Below are 19,635 nucleotides of genomic sequence, written 5' to 3'. Positions count from 1 at the left end.
CTGAAATATTAAGAATTGCCCAAATGTGACAGACACAAAAAGTGCACAAATGCTGTTGGGAAAATGGTGCTCATCAACTTGTCCAACACAAGGCTGCCACACACCTTCAACTTGTTAAAAACAAAGTACAGTAAAACCTTGGATTGAGAGTAACTTGTTCCGCAAGTGTTCTGCAAGACAAGCAAACATTTCTAATAAATTTTAACTGGGGAAACAAGCAGTGTCTTGCAATATAAGTAGTACGTGATGCTGAACATCACATGATCACAAGTGAGCCAATGATTCTTCTCTCTCTCTCTCTCTCTCTCGCACACGTGCTACAGGATTATGGGTGATCAGCTCCCATGCTCAGATGCTCAGTCTCAGGACACAGTGTCTGGCAGAAATCAGTGATTTTTCAGCACACTGGAAGGTGCCCCCAACTGGCACTAGTGTATTTTTTGTCACTTCAAAGCACCTAGGGACAGTCCTTTGCTTTTCCATACAAGAGTAAGCTCAGGAATGCTTTGCTTCATTCTACGTCAGGCTGCCTGCAGATATAGACCCTTTCCTCTGCTGCTTTATTGCCAGTTACAATAAATACAGTATATGACAAGGGTTTATTAATACTGTACTGTAGTCAACATCCATTAGTGATAGTGAAAGTTGTCCTACACAATAACCCTCCTCTCTCTCATCTCCCTCATACCAGCCATGAAGATTTTCACAGGGAAATACAGGTTTATTTGTTTACCTTTCTTTATATTTTGTATTTTTTATTATTTTATATTGTATTACAGTATTACAGTCATTTTTATATGAACATCCTTGGGGTATGGAATGAATCACCTGAGCTTCCATTATTTCTTATGGGGAAATTCATTTTGATATACAAGTGCTTTGGATTACAAGCATGTTTCCATAAGGAATGATGCTCGCACTCCAAGGTTTTCCTGTATAGTGTCTGTGAAGTATAATAAAGTGAAGCACAATAAAATGAGGTGTGCATGCCTGTTTTCTTTATATAGTTGTCATTATACAAAGTCTTCCAGGTTGTAAATTTTAGTAGCTGCCTTATCTCCACGCATAATTATTTTACCCATATCTTTTTGTTTGACATAGTGGTTGATGACATTTTTTTTACTGTTATAATTTTATTAGCATGATTCTGTACATTGCATTTTTTATATTTATTTAGGATAGATTTCCAGAAAGGGATCAAAGCAAATGAACAATTCTATGACCTACAATAAAGTCAGGTTGCTTTTGAAAAGCGTTATATGAATATACACAGCTACTAACAACACATGAATATATCACGTTTATTTACATTTTTTCTAAACCAATATAAACATTAAGAGACAATTATGAATATCATAGAAACAACATTATTTTTAAGTGGTGATGTTTGTTCAAGACTTTCTTGGACATTTTTCTCTTTGCTGCCTCATTCTTGCTACAAAACCACCCATTAAATTTGTATACTGTATAATCTGAAAAAGTTAATCTTCAAAATGCTACGCAACAATTATAATACCTTACATATACACGACATTCTGCATTGCAGAAGATGCTTTTGAGACAGGTATGATCCCTATGCCACAAAAGAATGAAGCTGCTTTCAGAAGTTGCAAGCTCAGAGACTTGCCCTATGTTGTAGAGCTAGGAAATGGAAGGACTCAGGATTCTAATTTCAAGTCCACAGCTCTTATTTTTCCATATGCCTTATTTTTCATTCAATATAGGTGCTAAGGAAACCTCACACTATTAACCCTGACTTGTATGATGAATCCTAAGAAGCATTAACAAAGGCCTAGGAGAAACCAATTAGTGGAAAGAAACAAATTTCACCAGTGAGTCTATATTTTATATCACCTTTTCCTTTGTTCTGAGTATACATTATGGACACTTGTAAGCACAATGTGAAACACAACATAGGAAAGTTAAGAAAAACCTCAGAGCAGAGTCTTAGGAGTGGAGCAAAAGTAAATTCCGTACACAGGAGAGAATTTTGTAAACCCTAATGCTACTGAATATTTATAAAAAACAGGCCAGGAGCTAAAAGAACATAGGGGCTTTGAAAAGAAAAAGGTAGGAATAATGACTAATGCCTCTATACAGTAGTTCCTTGGTCGTCCTGTAGACTAGCCACTGACCCAGGACTGCTATATACTGGAAGATGAACTCCATGATCTTCTAGGTTACAAGTATTAGTGAGTGTGTGCCAGTTAGTCTCTGTTCACCAAATCATTTATGAAGACAGAAATGGGCTACGTAAGCCTGAGTACAACAATCAAGTAATGTAATGAGATTTTAGAGGAGAAAAAAATTAAGTCTAGTAATGGAAGGAAGACACTAAAATTGGGACATTTTGTTGGTACAGGGCAAGGAATCTAAGTTAACTTTTATCCCTCCCACTTAGATCTGGCAAGAAGCTGTACCTCAGGTATATAAACTCTGCCTCAGGAGTAGCAGAAATTAAGATTTAACACGCAACCTTAGTTCACCATGTCTATTTCTTCACATGTTCTAAGAAGATGCTGTGCAATATCACCCAAGAAATACCTTATGAGGCATTAAAGGGAAAATTCCTCTTCCCTGGGGCTTACTCCCTTGACAGCTTAATTCTGAATAAATTGACCATAAAAGCAAATCAGGACCCCATGTCACCACACAAAGGACTTTCTGAAACAAGATAGACACCCCACATGAGGCAAGTGCTTTTCAATATCTAGAAAACAATGTTCTGTTCTTGCAAGAAGGCTTCCATACACATAGTACAGGAGAATTCCTACTACCAATTAGGAGAAGGGCTAACGTTAAATGGAGTGAGAGAGGGAAAAAAATGAAAAAAAAAAAAAAAAAAAACAGAAAGAGATAAAGTGGAGGCCCTGGAGCTGGTCTCATAGTCCTGGATGGAAGTAGGAGATCTCATGCAATAAAAAAGGTCCTGGGAGTAGAAGTCACGATACACGTTTCGATTTTGCGTTCTCCAGTTGTATGACATTGAAACCATCACTTAATCTTTTTACCCTTAGTATTCCCATATGTAAAATGGAAAAATAACACCCTTCTCAGAGGGTTACTGGGAGAATTAAATGTGAACATGTAAATAAACATACAAATTATTATCACAAGGTCCAAGGAGGGTAACTTTTTTTCCTTCAAATAAAAACCCGAGTGGAAGAAGGAATCCATAACATAGGAGTATGAATGAGTAACTGTGTGTGTGTGTGTGTGTAAAACTTAATACCCTAGAGGTGTGGAGGAAATTTATTTCCTCTCTATATTGAACCTGTTCATAATAAATATTACATTATTTTCAATGAGTATGCTTGACACATAGTCGGTTCTAAATGTTTGCTGAATAATGACTCAAAAGCAGTAAAAAATGAAGCTGAATGAATGCCAAGCTGCTAATTAGCAAAATCTAGACTTTTTATATCAGCAACACTGCAGTTGAAGAGATCCATATTCACAGAAGAGAGCTATACCACTAGGTTACCAGGTTACTCTTTTTCAAAAAGACACAGAAAGTCAACAACTTCAGAAACTCACAAATCACTCCCACCTCAACTTAAATCTTAAGAAATTAATAACACCTGTCTAGTAGGTAATTCTGTTCCGGTAAACTGCTGCTGTGTAATAAATCATCCCAATACAGAGACTTAGACATTTCTTCTATCTAACCACTCTCTGTATTGGATGGGCTCTTTCTCTGCTTCTGGCTTCCTCAGTTCACTTACACAACTGCATTTAGCTGGAGAAGAAGCTGAGCTTGAAGGCCTGAGGTGGCCTCCCTCACACGTCTGGCAGCCATGCTGGCTTTCGAAGACACAACACAGGGAAAAGGGAGAGAGTGATGGGTCTTCTGTATATACTCCAGCTAGATGGGCTTCCTTTCATGGGAGAAAAATGGAAGCTACAGGCTTCCTAATGCCTATCCCTGTAAGTTAGAATGCCATTCCTCTTACATTCTATCAAAGCAAGTCACAAAGGTAGTCTAGTTTCAAGGAGTAACAAAACAGACTCTACTTCTTCATGGGAGTCACAGAGAAAAAGGCCATACGTACCAGGATACATGGACTTTGTGACCATGTTTTTATCGTTATTACAGAAAAAGGACAAATGTAGCCCCATTTCCTCACCAAGAAGGCTAGAAGCATGTATCTGCTAGGCTGTATGCACCAGAAGATGGTCTGTGTTAAATTTAGTAAGTCCTAGTATAGAGTAAAGCACAAAGAATTCTAAAGCCACAAAACTAAAACTAAGGCAAAACTGACAGCACATTGACCATCTGATCAAAGCCCAGGAACAAGGAAAAGTTTAGAAACACAGAAAAGAATGCAGGCAATTAGAGCAGGCCATTATTTTAATTATGAAGATCTGGGCTTACAAGCCATAATTTTAGCAGAAAGCCTGCTGTGAATATGACCATATGTTTGGTAGACTGTAAGTGCCTTTGAAACATGACACTTATTTTCTCAAATCCCAGCTCAGACATTTATTAGATGCATCCTCACTGTCAATTTACTTATCTTCTCTAAGCCTCAGTTTCCCTATCTGTATATGAAAAGTGATTACATTATTGCCTGTACTAAGAGTTACACAAGATATATGTACATCCCTGTCACTGATAAACAATATTCAATAAGTGGTGGAAATAAATGGAATAGGCAACTATGCAATTACTGGATTTCTACTTCTAAATTGTATTAAAGTCTATTTTGATACTATTAAAACTCCAGGAAAAATAATCTAGATTTAAATGGGGTATTGTTCTTTGAGCTCTCAAACACTGAGATTTTATAATCGCAAGGAGGTTGGTAGATAACTTGTTTTTTTATTTTTGTCCTCAAAATAAGTTTATTGAGAGAATCTGGAAAGCAGGGCCCTTCTCCCTGAGAATATGTGAAGAATGACTTCTAAGAAAAATTTAGAAAAAAGTACTGTAACCAAGAACACTCCAAGGTGATAATACCTATTGATGTGTTCAGGATGGGAATGCAATCCTCAAAGCATATAATAAAACTTAACTAAATGTAGAACCACAGTCTACTTTAGTATAATAGTGTAACTGTAACACAAAATTCAAACTCAGTAGAAACATAAAACTTTTTTGGGGAACCTCCAAACAATGAGCTTCCATTCATTGTTCTCTGTTGTAAGACCTGAGATAATTGGAGGGGAGGCAATGGAACTGAGCAGTCCATATATACACATAGATCCATATTGTACACATTTTTGCAGATTTCAGAATAATGTTAACAACTTTACCTATTGTAATGTGTGTGTGCATGTGAGTGTGGTGTGTACTACCATCTTTTAGGCTTCCTTGAAGTTTTGTCTTTCCTTTATATCAGCTTTGCTTCCTTAGTAGTCATTTTCTCTAAGTTACTCCTTTGCTAATTGGGCAAATGTGATAATTTGTAATGGGTCTCCAACTCATTAGTGTAATTTAGTCAGGTTGTACGGTATTTCACCAGACACACCAACCAGGCTCCCGCACACATCTGTTTTTCAAGCTCTATTTCATAAGCATCCACAATATTTCTGCTTTAAAATTGAGAAATGATTGCTCCTTAATCAGCTATTTGTTATACTGAGCTATATAAATATATGCAGTGTCATCCATAAATAATTTTAGGGTAGAACATAGTAACAATTAACATTTGCATAGAGCTTTAAAGTTTACAAAGCTTTTTCTTATATACCCAAATACAAAATCCCATGCATTCCCCTCTGAAAGAAGGGACCACTTATTTTTTAAATGACTTCGAAGGCAGCATACGACAACACTTCTAGACATAGATACTTGCTTTATCCAGATCTCTGCTATGTGATCTTGGCCATTTATTTAACCTCTCTTAGCTTAAATGTTTCCTTCTTTAAAATATTTTTTTAAAATTTTTTCAATGTTTATTCATTTTTGAGAGAGCTAGAAAGAGACAGAGAAAAAGAGAGAGAGAGAGACAGAGCATGAGTGGGGGAGGGGCAGAGAGAGGGAGACCCATAATCCAAAGCAGGCTCTAGACTCTGAGTTGTCAGCACAGAGCCTGATGTGGGGCTCGAACCCATGGACCACGAGATCATGACCTGAGCCAAAGTTGTATGCTTAACCAACTGAGCCACCCAGGTGCCCCAAATGTTTCCTTCTTTGAAATTTATTTTTATTTATTTTAAGAGAGAGAGAGAAAGCGAGAGCAAGCAAGTGGGGGAGGGACAGAGGGAGAGAAAGAGCCTCTCTCCAAGTAGGCTCCACACCATCAGCACAGAGCATGAACAGTGAGATCATGACCTGAGCCAAAATCCAGAGTCAAATGCTTAACTGACTGAGCCACCCAGGTGCCCCAAATGTTTCCTTCTTTGAAATGTGTGTAATATCTACTTCAGTTGCTTTCTTGGGGGAAGGAGGGGGAGTCGAATTTTTGAAAATGAATATAAAGTTCTAAATGCATAGTAAATGCTTAATAAATGCTGGCTGTTATCATGGTCCCGATCTGGCAAGGTAAGAACATCATCCTTTTTAAAAGACACTTACATTAAATGCCAGAAAAAAGGAGATCGTTGGCAAATGTGTAACTAGGATTTTCAGGTTGGGAAGATTCAGAGTCATTATGCAAAGGCAGCATCTGCTCCCCATGCCCAGCAAGGGGGCTGGAGGGTTGAACACTGCTCACAATATCGCAAGCTGGGGCAAGTGGAAGCAATGCCTTTTAATGTGAAGCCCTAGGTTGCTTAAAACTGTGGAACTGTGCAGAATAAAGACTAGAACAAAGAATACAGGTTTGTAAGTAGAGACATTACCAAAAAGGAGGAAGGCCTGAGATAGATGCTGGAACACTTGGATCTGGAGATGAGATATATTTAAAAAGTTGGAGAGAGGAAGCAGGAAATTGGGAAGTCCTAGCAAGCCAGTAGGTAGGTCTGAGTCAATGTCAGAAACAGGAGCTGTTGCTGAACAGGACTTTCTTGCATCTTCTGTGGCCTCCACTTGGCAAGAAGACTAGGGGAACACAAGACAAGAGTAGGGAAAGATTTCCTTATGCTGTGGACGCTCAAATCACTAACAACTATGGGAGGTGGTGAAGGTGAGTAAAACAGATATCGAGGAAGGCAGGTTTTTCTGGAGCAGTACCCAAACCTCAGATAGAGATGAAATTAGCTTTTTTCCCATTTTTAAATTTCCTATCTCTGCTCTCATTAGGGGGGAGAATCAAGGGGTTATTTAACCACAAGCCTGACAGGTGACTCTGTACTGTCCCCATAGAGATTAAAAGTAATGACCAAAGAATCAATTTGATTAGTGGCTTTCTCTTGGCAAAACCCTCTGCTGTTTTGTATTGTTTTGTTTTGTTTTTTATTCCTTCTTGCCTCCACTCCCTCCCAGTAAATGGCATGGTCAGAATTAGAGTGGACTAGCTTCAAACTGGTCAGCCTTTTGCTTCTCCTGAATCCTTACCTTAGATCCAGGCCCTAAGCCAAGAAAAATGGCATCCTATGAAACTGCCTGGCAAATTTCTGAGTTTACTGTTATGGAAGGATCAGCCCTCTGGCTTGAGAGAAAGAAATAGCCATCTACTGCAGCAGAATGAAGTCTCTCTTCTATCTCTAAGAATTCCAAACTAACAAACTGGGCTGACGTCTGGAAGGTCAGAGAACATACTTTCCTCTATCAACTCTTCATGCTTATGTTAAGTGCCATTCCATTCTGAGCTGGCAGTTCACAGACATGTTTCTCTCTAGAACATACCATTAGAGAAGTCAGGACCATCTGTCTGTCCGACAGACCATCTGTATAAAGCACTAGCTCCCCTTCCAGAAAATAGAAAAGGGACATACTCAGATCTCAACAGGGAAGAGAAAGTAAGGATGCCAGATAGGAATCTTTGCATTTATCTTTGTTTCCAAGCTCTCTTTTTGGCGATCACTGGAGAAAAAATTCCAGGAAAATTAAGGTTAAAAAAAAAAAAGTTACACCAAACAGTTTTCACCTAAAAGAGTAAAGAACAATTCGAAACTCAGGAAGGGAAAATACAGAACACTGTATGGCTTTCAGGGTTTACAAGGATAAAGATCATAATGGGAGGAACCAAGTCACCTGGGCTCTGCAGCCAGAGCCATCTAGGCACACATCATACACGACATGTGACTGTTTACCTGAGCAAATCACAACTTGTCTGAGGTTGAGTTTCCTCATCTGTACCGTGAGAATCATCATAGTTCCTTTTCACAACTGAAGTTCCCAGCATACCACCTGGAATATCACAATGTTAAATACATGATAGCTACGGGGTTAATTTTGTGATTCTTTTTTTCTAGGCTTTCTATGGGACCCACCCCAAATCTTTATTCTTATCTACCAAATACTTGTTGATGACATTTTCTTCCCCTATTCACACTAAAGCCCTCATCTCTTCCATTTCTCTTCAGAAAAACTGGATTTAGTCCTAAACATAATGTAGAGCAAGTTTCTTCCTTAATCTTCCCCATCACAAAGTCCCCAGTGATAACTTTATTCTGTAAATAATTCATATTGACTCCATTTTTTGGTTCTGAATGCCATGCTGCGTTGTTTAGCAAGTTAATTTCTCTTTTGCTAATATAACATTAGCAATAGTATATAAACATATTTGAGGGGAAAAACATCATTTGTTTACAACTCTGTGTTCCACACTATACTCGATGGAATAGTGAAGCTAGTAGGTGTTCAAAAACACATCAATAGGGGCGCCTGGGTGGCTCAGTCGGTTGGGCACCCGGTTCTGGCTCAGGTCATGATCTCATGGTTTGTGAGTTCAAGCCCCACATCGAGCTCTGTGCTGGATGGCTCGGGACCTGGAGCCTGCTTCAGATTCTGTGTCTCCCTCTCTCTCTACCCCTTGTCCTCTCCCTCTCTCTCTCTCTCTCTCTCTCAAAAGTGAACATTAAACAAAAAAGAAAGAAAGAAAATGAAACATATGGACAAATGATACCACTGAAATGGACACATAAGCACAAAGATATTATCCTCAAGAGCATTCATAGACAATGCTGATTTACTCAAGCAAAAGCGATCTTAATATAGATCTATGTCATACTTCTGAGATTCAGGAATAGAAAAAAGATATATATATATCAGTCAAATTATATATATATATATATATTCAGTCAAATGAGTCTTGGGGAAAAAAACATGTGCCAGATAGGAAAAATAGAATTCCACTTACTGAAAGCTTAGAAAAAATGCATGAGTGCCTATTGTGACGGCAGAAATAAAAATCCAACTTGAAGGGGCAAACACACATCCAGCAAAATCATGGCAGTAAGGCAAGATAGGTCAAAGAAGAAGAAAGGGATAAAGGAGGTAGCATCCACCAGATGAGCACAAGAAGAACTCAGCCGTCTGTGAACCAGATAGACTCTGGTTCATTAAAGTATTTGCAATCAAGGGACACGCAGAAAAACTTAAAACTACTTACATATATATATGCTCTTATTTGGGGCACTGGAATCAGAACAGGTTGGTTGATAAAGTGTTTCATATTTATTATATTCCACGCTCTTTGGTAGAGGAAAGATCCTGAGCAAAAGTCACATATAAACATGACTTTCCTTTAGAAGAGTGTGAGTGCAATTTTTTCCTTGTGTGTACCTATCTCCTTAGTGTGTTTATCACTATACATAGGGAACGTCTCCAACAGGAAAAAAGTTAGCACATTCAGCCACTGTTTTTATTACTAATCACTCAGTCATTTTCAGGCACAACTTCACCTTTACTAAAGTGATTGTTCAAATTGTTTGCACTTCATACTTATTTTACTGTTATGCAAACATTTGTCTCAATTTGTATAAAAAACTTTTCTTTACTGAAACAGTTCTTCCACATTAAGCATCTGCAAGGTTCCTGGCATGTATGATCAAAAGTTTTAATTCCAATCATACTTTTCCCAAAAAGTATACCCTGAACCATTGTGTACATACTTGGTCCTTGCTTCTGGGACTTATCACGCAAATCACGAAGATAAAGATCAAGCTGTCCTACATAAAGAATTTAAATCTCCTATCCTGGAATGGCTTACCAAACACAGAGAATTCTGGTTTCCTCATATATACAAAAAGGAGTATCTAGAACACCAAAAACTGATTTAAAATATATATATATATCTACACTTCATACAAAAGCTAGAGAAATTTTACAGGGATGAGAAAAGAGGCAGAGTTGAAATTTTCTTTGTTTCTTTTATAGCATAAAGTCAAAGGAAGATGGTTACCTCCTCTCTTTATCAAGAAAGCTTTCAAAATGTGACCCTTTTTCCTGTTTACAGATAAGCGTTGTGCTACGTTCCCAAGTTCACAGCATTTTTAGGATTGAATGATAAAAAAAAATTCCTTAGCACATGAAATTCTGACTTGGCTCTCTGTTTCTCTAGTCTCCTTGAATGCCCTGAGCCAAATCACTCTTTTTCTGTCAGCATGTCCCTCACTGACATCAATATCTAAAAGATAATTTTCCTCCTCTCGCTCATATTTTTATGGCCAGACAGACATGGATATTCATGTTTCTGTTCACTCATGTGAGGTAACAATTTGTATAACCTCTGGCACTGCGGAGTACAAGGTTTATACACAAACAGATATTCCTAAATTATCATATTAATACTACTAATTATTATAATTTTTAAAATATATCATAATATTTATTTAATGTTAATTTATTTTGAGAGAAAGAGCACAGGAGTAACAGAGAGAGGAAGGGAAAAAAAGAAAAGCCCTAGCAGGCTCCTTACTGTCAGAGCAGAGCCCAACATGGGGCTCAAACCTAAAAACAGGGAGATCATGACCTGAGCGGAAGTCAAGAGTTGGATGCTTAAGTGACTAAGCTACCCAGGCATCCCTATTATTTATCTTTTATTGAACAGAACCAAATCCCAATTCTCAGTCCCTTTTGAGTATTACTTTTCTTAATCTTTTTACAACAACCACGCAAGGAAAGGAAAAAGGTACCAAAGAAATCCATACAAAGTTACATAGAGAGACACTTAGGGACACTACCCATAAAGTACATTCTGCAAATATTGTCCACTGCTACTTAGGATTTAATGTTACAGAGCAGACTGTCATTTCTTTGTCCCACATCCTGTAACTGTAATTACTTTTGCCAATACGCTACATGATACCAAACATTCCTGTGAGATTTACTTAATTGTCAAAGTTGGGCTCTACCTCAAAAGCATTAAGGACTTACTGCTACCTGGAACCCACTGGTTCAGGAGGTGACCCTTCAGAGGTCCCTTAGAGACAGAGACTACATCTTTCCACTGATAGAATGAGTCCTGTTATGGCAACAAGATTATTTGATTTGCATTTAGAGAAGCCTTGCTCTGGACTCTCCATATTCAAGGATTTATGTGAAGAAGCATTGGGTTTACAACCTAAAGATTTTTTTAAAACATGGTATATATAGAATATATATCCTTATGAATACATAGAAGAGACATACATGAGCTTTGAAGTTGGTCTGAATATTGGACAAAGGAGTGAATCACTTTTTGTTGCATCTGTAATATGGGAATGTTACCTTACCTTTGTTTTGAAAGTGTAAATAATACAGCCTGCGACATAGCACAGCGTCTGGCACTTAGAACACATTTGATGACTATGAGAGGATTCGTTATAATTTATGACACCATCTTATTGTGTGTATCTGCAGTATATTACTCAGGTAAGTTAGTTCAGTACACTTCTCTAACCACAAATCCTGAGGCTCAAGTCTGTGGTTGAGACGTATAAACTTGCATTTATTATTTTCACCAATTGACATGCCTCTTCCCTTTCTTACTCTACTAGATTTGGATTTTAAGAAACCAGTCTTACACTGAAGGAAACATGGTTCTTGTCTTCCTTCTCGGCAAGCCATAAAATCAGCTCCATCCATTCATTGTAAGGACAGAAAAACCCACAATCTGAAGGACAAAACCCTGCTCCTTTCGTGCCTAGGGAAAGGCTGACTGTGCAGAACAGAAATACCTGGGCCAAGTGGTATCAGCCGTGCAGAGTTAGCAAAGCAGAATTGAACTCATCACTGACAGCTCAGTTCAGCTACAACAGGAACAAGGATTTTTACATCTTTTGCAATATGTTCTTGAACTAAATAAAGGTCATACACAATGACATAGCCCCACATAGGTCATCTTCTTGCAGAGGAATCTTAATCCTATTTAACTATGAAGTCCAAATTCCAGGGGGACAGCCTGGAAACTGCAGCATGCCCCATCCAAATGCAGGAATTGCAGCAAAGAAGCATGAGCAGAGAGAGGCCTACATCCCCCACAGCGGTGATCACAGTGCTTGTACCTGGTAGGTGTTTAATAAATATGCATCCTTTCATTGACTGTGAACAAAACGAGATGTTAGATAAAGAGCAATGTTAACACCACTTGCTGACATGTGAACTGTGTTTCTGCAACCACATATGGATGGGTGCACAGGATTCTCGCTACTTACATTCAGTATCATTTTGGAAGTTCTGAGCGTAAGTGAGGTGACATCTGGAAAGGGCACTTTGGTTGCTCTGAGAAAGGATCTGATGAAATCATGGTACATGAAATGAGCTAATTTACAGAAATACAACTTTCTCTCTCCCGTGGTGCTTAGCTCTCAGATTACATTTGGGGCTTTTGCCTACCGACATAAATTACATAAATACATTAAATTAGAGTGGTCTTCCTAATTCTTAAGCCAGATGAAGGGGGGAAAATATATGTGAAACTATAGTTTCAGTTTTGTGTTAAGAATTTTGCCAAGTACTATGACAGCTGACCTTCAACAAGATAGGTTTGAACAGTGTGGATCTGCTTATTACGTGGATGTCTTACAGTGCAGTAAACATATCTTCCCTTTGATTTTCTTAAAAAGATTTTTTCTCTAGCTTACTTTGTTGTAAGAATACAATATAGAATACATACTACAAAATATGTTAATTGACTATGTTATCAGTAAGGCTTCTGGTCAACAGATAGTAAGCTGTAAGTTTTGGATGAGTCAAAAGTTACAGGAGATTTTCTACTGCCTGGAGGCTGGCACCCCTAACCCGTATATTGTTCAAGGGTCAAGTACATATACACTCATCTATTCACTCACACAGAGGCCCATTGAATGATTGATTATCCCCATTTTACAGATTGGATAACTGAGGTTCTGAGAGATTAGGTATCCAACCCAAGTCCAACTTCAAAGCCAATGCCCATCACTACCATATTTTCTTGTCATAAGGATCTCTAACTGAGCCCTTTAATTCTGGTCTATCTATCCCGCAAAGATAATTCATTGCGATCCTACTGATACAATTTCCAAGTTTAACTCAAATTCTAGTCAACAGCCTTATTGTGGAATAGAGTTTTCTAGACTCCACAAACCCTATAATGATCTGTGTAGTCCCCCAAAAAGGTCTAGATGTCCAAGTCTTTCCTGTCCTCTCTGGATATCCAATGACAATGGATTGAGATCATCACATTTTCTATTTTTCATGAATCTGAAGCTGCACCTCCTATAGGAGGTATAATTGCTTGCAAGTAATTGAGCATGTGTATACGTGCTCATTTGCACAGGCACTCACACATACACAAACCTGCAACCAAGAGTGTGCCACAGAAATTACTGAGATGAGGTATAGTCAACACATTTGTGAAACACCCAAATTTTAATACCACAAATATTGATCACCATTATGAAGTTCTGCTTAATTTGAAAATCATATTGAAGAAACTATTTTGTAAAGTCTTAAACCATATATGAAGTCATCATTACCATAGTACATTACATTTCCATAGCAGTGTAATAACAGATCATTTTATATTTAAATATTTATTTAAATTTATACTTAAATATATTTATATCTATAATACTTCATCATAATCCCAATGACACACTATAAGGATGCTTATTCCTAAACAGGAAGAATGATCAGAGTTCTGAGACTTTCAGTGACTTACTGACCATCAAGTGCACCATCAATGCTTGACTGACACCTAAGTCTCAAACGTTCTCCTGATTCTAACCCCTGTCTCCACCCAACCCCACTTTTACCGGTGACAGTATACTGAGTAGTCCCAAATGGGGATTCGGATAAATTGAGTGAATTGATTTAGTCCATTGCAAAGCCCCTGTTCTACCTTCACTTTAATTAATCCATCTCTTCCTTTGCAATTTAACAGGGGACCGGGAGAAGTTCTCAGGGGTTGAAGAACAATAGCAAGACTATACAAACATGCATCTGTCGTGAGAGCCTGGATCTTCTTCATCCCAAGAGTCTGCATTTTCTGCTGTAGGCTGATGCTCCAGTCTATTAGCATTAGCCCCAGTGTCAGCATCAGTTTGTGGAGCTAACACACAGCTCCAGGCTGTTGTAATGACTCAGCAATCAAAACTTCAAGTTCAGTTCGCCTGGTCTTCACCCACCTTCAGGGCCCAAGCTACAAGAGCTCCCTTTCGCTCTTCAATTTACGGGGTGATCTTTCTGGCTTCCTTTAAAGGTTCTCAGTGGCTGACTTTCCAGCTGTCAGCTCTGCTAGTTACAGAAGGAAAGAGCCATTCATGTGTTAAGTGCCCTAGGTCTTAGAAACACAAGGAAGAATGTTGGGCCTGGCTGGTTCACTTGAGCCAAGACCCAAAGAGAGGCTGGATAACTGACTGGAACTAAATAGAGAAGGAATTGGAATTTCCTTTATTCGCCCCCAGATAAACTCATGGCATTCTCTACCAATGAATTCTTTTTAAAAAATTAACTCTGCATATATTCCTTCTTCCAGGAAGTCCAACCTTTTGTCAACTGACTTATTACCTGTACTGAAACAAAAAGTTCTCTCCCTCCCTTTTCTTCTTTGAACTCACTAAGCAAGAAAACAAACCCCATTAAACTAAAAACAAACAAACAACAAACCTAACAAAAACAAAAACCACTCTGATCACAAAACAAATCCAGAAAAGACAAAAGAAAGCCATGTATCTGGAGCCTGTTCTGATAGAAAGCTGTTTACCTTTACTCTGACCTAAGCTAATAAAGATGCAAAGTTACAACTGCTCAAACACCACCAGGAAACCCTGACATACCAGGGAGAGGCTTTACTCACTGCAGAAGCTGTAATCAGAAAACCCTGAGTTGGCTTGCACCCCATTTCTATTATTAGCTTAAAATAAGTGATAATGAAAGTGTTGCTATTGCTAGAAGATTCACTCATTACAATTATTAAATCTCAACTACACAAAAGCCAAGATGTTATCCTGATTATTTTTTAGATGGTGTTGAGAATAATCTTCAACCGGTTTTTGAACCAATACCACAACTCTAAATATGCCCACCCTGGGTGAGAATGTGAATGGGAGGGGGAAAAGTCAGAATTAAATAGCCTCAATAACAAGAGGCACTTATTTGCCAACTTCCAGAACGGCATTTTCGAAGGGCTCCTCTTCATTCAGAACAGTCCCCTCACAAAATAGAAGGTGTAATATACTGTCCCTCTGCATCTGGTACTGGTAACCAAAAGCTGCGTGTTCACGAAGAGCTGCCGATGTAAGGAATGGTGATGATCCAGGCAGAGTGTGGGGAACTCCAAACCCCCTCCAGAAGCATCAGGGCTCTGTACGCTCTTCAGAACAGTACCCTGTGTTTCTGGTGTATGTACCACATTCGCCTTCAGGTTTCACGAGTCCCAGGTTGTTTGAGCCACAAAGAAAATGAAATTTTATCTGGAGTTTCTCCTAGGTTTCAATCATTTAAAAATGAAAAAAAAAAAAAACCCTTTCTGATAAAAGAAATGTAACTGGAATCTAGGAGTAACAGATGAAAATATCCAGAGCAGAAATAGTTGACAAGAATGACAGATCATAAATTATACTGATAAGAGACAGTCTTCCCATAGTATCTTTACCAAGAGCAGAGTGGAGGAAGGGTCAGCTGGGGTAGGGGGCATCTTATAACAGCTGCCATTCCTTAAATGGTTTCTCTAATACCACTTTGCAAAAACATCAGATAGAAGGGATAGTCCATGGTAATACCAGGGTATAATCTCATCTAAGTTTTTTTTTTCTTTTTAGTCCTGAACTGGGGGGGGGGGGGGGGGGGGGGATCCTTCTTAGAGAAAACAGTCTTAATGTTTCAAGTATGACATCTGACATCCCTCAACTTGGATGCCCCAATACATCTTTGACCCCCAATGGTCTCTGAACAAAGCTCATGTTACAATTTGCATCATCTCCCTCTCTATACAGAGACATCCACACTTAGCAAAACACCTATGTGTGCTCTCCTCTGCCTAGTTAACGTACTGTCAGCTCTTTCATGAAAATGTTCACAGTAACAGTTCAAGTTGGCCAACATTCCATGAAATATCACCGTTCCTTTTAGGATAAACCATCCACATATATAGGCTGAGGAAGACTGAAGTTCTATTGCTTCTATCTGGGGGGGTCTCAGCATTTTAGAAATATATTTACAAGTGATTCTCACTTCTAGGGAGAAGCTAAGAGATGCCAGTACACAGATAAAAATACCTACAGATACAGGAACACAGATGCTAACACAGTGAAAGGCTATTTTGCTTTAATTAAGTAACCTCTGGATGGAAATGGGTAAAATACTATCTGCATTTCACTTTGAAGGAAAGGGAAAGAAAAAAGAAAAAAGAGGCACAGCTAACCACCAGGAAACACTAAAGGGATGCCTGAGTTAGGCAAGATGTGAGACTAAAGTCACCTGAATTCCTGATGCTGCCTGCTTGCTTTTACAGCCAAGAGTAGACAATTAAGAGCAATTTGCAACTGCACTCCCTTCTCTAGGGACCATGTAGGGTAAGGGGATGTTCCAAAATGAGAGACACTAGTCTTCATCAGGGGACAGAGCATTCAGAAAGGTTAATGAGATACAATCGCAACAGAATCAGTGCAAAAAAGGAGGTTCAAAATACTAAACAATTTCCACTTTGTTCTCATTTGTTCCAATTAAGAGCTGTTGAAACAGCTTCTCTGTATTCCACACATTCGCTCCTCTCCAGAGCAGATTTAACTATTCCAGAAAAAAATAAGGGCTTTGGGGGGGAAAAAGTCTACTATTAAGTTATCATAAAGTCCAGATTACACCCCCAACCCCCACCCTCAGTCTCTGAGCAGACACACTTTTGCCTCTTACTCAGAGCCTCTGCCACTAGCGATTCTCATTTTTCCCCTCAAATTTAGAGAGTATTTCAGGGAGGGAGAAGGCTGGATCCCCCCCCCCCCCCCCAGATTTCATAGAAGCAGAATTCACTGTGAAAATGTTAAATAAATAAAAGGAAGAGGGCTGGGGGATGGTTATACAAATGGAAATAATCTCCTTGGCATGAAAATAGCCCCAAAATGCCACACACTGAGTTCTTCTGAGCATTACAGGCTCTGAAAAGCACTTATAAACTGCATATGGATTTCCAAAAACAAACAGGAAAGCACAAACATTGCAAGAAACCAAGGACTAAGATCTAAGGAGTCCCGTGACTTACCTTCTTTTACAGATCCTCAAAGTTCACCAAGGAAAATTTAAAATCCTCTAGCTTATCTTGCACTACTCTATTTTCTTCTTCTTTGTTTTTTTTTTTTTTAAGTCACATAGAGGAAAAATAATCAGTTTTCAAAGGTTCCATTTATCTGATCTTCCAGCACCAGCAAAAAACGTGTCCAAGAGACTCCGCCAAAAAGTAAGCCAAAAACTCATCAAAGGCAAAAAGAGAAAGGGGGGGAGTGGGGGGAGGAAGGGGATGGTGAAGGCTGGGGGCTACAGACTGAGTCCAAGTGCCCAGAGAATATTTTCACGCTGTTGAAATCTCCTACTGTACGATATACCTGCTTTGGTTGTCACACAGACGCACACACATTCACGGACACTCACACATCTCATACAAAAAGCAGGCACCCACACTCACAAACACACACAAACACACGCGCTCACACACACACCAGTGTAATGAAAACTGTCAGTAGTAACCTCCAATAGCTGCTGTGTGCTGCAGATAATTCGGCTCACTGTTACCTTCCCAGATCGGTGTAGGATCAAAAGAACATCCAAAATCAGGGGGTGGGGGGGGCCAGGACAAGGTAGATGCCGGATCCCTCTCCCCCAGGCAGATTCATCAAGCCAGGAGCGGGTCAATCAGCAGAGGTGTCTGCTTGCAGGGTGCCCCGGATTATGGCAAGGTTATTAATCTTGATGCGCTGCCTCCCCCACCCCCAGCATTCGGCAGCCTGCATTGAGATGATTGCCAGAGCTGTGTCTGTCCCTGTTCCACTGCATTTTGCTCAGCCCTCTGATGCTGCAAGTGAGACACAGTGGAGGCAAGAATACTAATAAGGTGGTTAGCTACAGTTTCTTCAAGGCAGTCGGCATGCAGTATACAGTAAATGTGTACTTCCCAGTGCTCTGTGTGTGTGCCTGGGTGTCTGCAGGGAGGGCAGTGAATCCATCTCCGGCCAGAAGACAAGATTGTTTGTAACCTGCCTGGAAGGACTAGATCATCAGAATCATCACTGTCCTGCAATGGCATGGTCTATGACAGTATTATGTTTGGAATAAAAATAAGCAGGGTGGGGGGGAAACGGGGGGGGGGGGGGGTGGGATAATAGTCCAGAAGCCTAGAGCTGACATTTGAAAGAGAGAGGAAAAAAAAAAAAACGTCCAGGGAGACAAATTAGGTTTATAAATAGGCTCCGAGGAGACCAAGGCAAAATTTTAACATGCTGCTGCCCTGGTTGTTAAATGGAAATACAAAGCAATTTCAAAAACCAGCTCCAGCCTATAAATCTTGGAACTGGCAACAAGTATCTGAATTTGACTGATGGGACAGTGGATAAATGGATTCTTGGTAATATAAAAAGTTTGCTCGTGCGTTCTGCTCTGTAGCCATGCACTGGTGTGTGCAGGGATCTAGGTACAGTTCATTCATTATCAATATGGATTTAGAGTCTACCCCTTCAGTTTTATTCTAATGTACAGTTTTTATCACATAACTATCATATTGTGGAGAATGTCTGAGTGGCAATGTCGTTAGAAGGATTGGTTGACAACTGTCAATAGCAAATATTACTCTATGTAATATTCTTACATGGAAGGAGTTTGAGGTTTTCAGGGTGAAAACATGTATGATATCTGTTTTAGTACCAAGCAATGAAAGAAAAAAATAAGAATATGCCAAGTGAATAATTCCTCAGCCTCCACAGGACTCATATTTCTATGATTGGGTCTCATAATACAATACCTCTTCTTTAGTCAAGTATAATCACTAAGTCCCTTCAGGTGATTTAAATTGGTATTATCTGAATATGTAAGTACTGGACAGTTGGAGAAGGCAGATAAGGACAAATTATGGAACACTGCAATACCAGGAATTGTCAGCAGATGTCACAAAAGAGGATATAGGTAAAAGAATTCTACCAACAACTGCAAACATTTAATCTAATTTAACAAGCAGATTTTAATCAAATTTATAAAATGAATTCTGAAATACTAAATTTTTATGAAATTTAAAAGTTCAAATAAGAATGTGGAAGGAAACTTGCATTTCCCCCAAATGTCACTCTCAAATCACCAATTTACAAATTCTAGATGACCTGTTATTGATATTAAAAAGAAAAAATATCCTATGCCACGAATAT

At 39.0% G+C, this 19,635-nt stretch overlaps 1 protein-coding gene across 4 annotated transcripts in view; it reads right to left on the bottom strand.

Moving 5' to 3' along the window:
- Nucleotides 1-18,048, bottom strand: part of LRRC4C (leucine rich repeat containing 4C) — a 1,200,301-nt gene extending 1,182,253 nt beyond the window's left edge. For all 4 annotated transcript variants that reach the window (XM_019470147.2, XM_053899824.1, XM_019470145.2 and 1 more), the window contains exon 1: nt 17,490-18,048. The gene's annotated coding sequence lies outside the window, so the exon portion shown is untranslated. The remainder of the gene's footprint in view (nt 1-17,489) is intronic.
- Nucleotides 18,049-19,635: the final 1,587 nt, after the last annotated feature.

The sequence above is a fragment of the Panthera pardus genome, unplaced genomic scaffold (assembly GCF_024362965.1).
Source record: "Panthera pardus isolate Hobbes unplaced genomic scaffold, ASM2436296v1 HiC_scaffold_12, whole genome shotgun sequence".
In the NCBI taxonomy this organism is placed as follows: domain Eukaryota; kingdom Metazoa; phylum Chordata; class Mammalia; order Carnivora; family Felidae; genus Panthera; species Panthera pardus.
The sequence above is the reverse complement of the archived record's forward strand: the minus strand, read 5'-3'. Positions and strand labels throughout refer to the sequence as shown.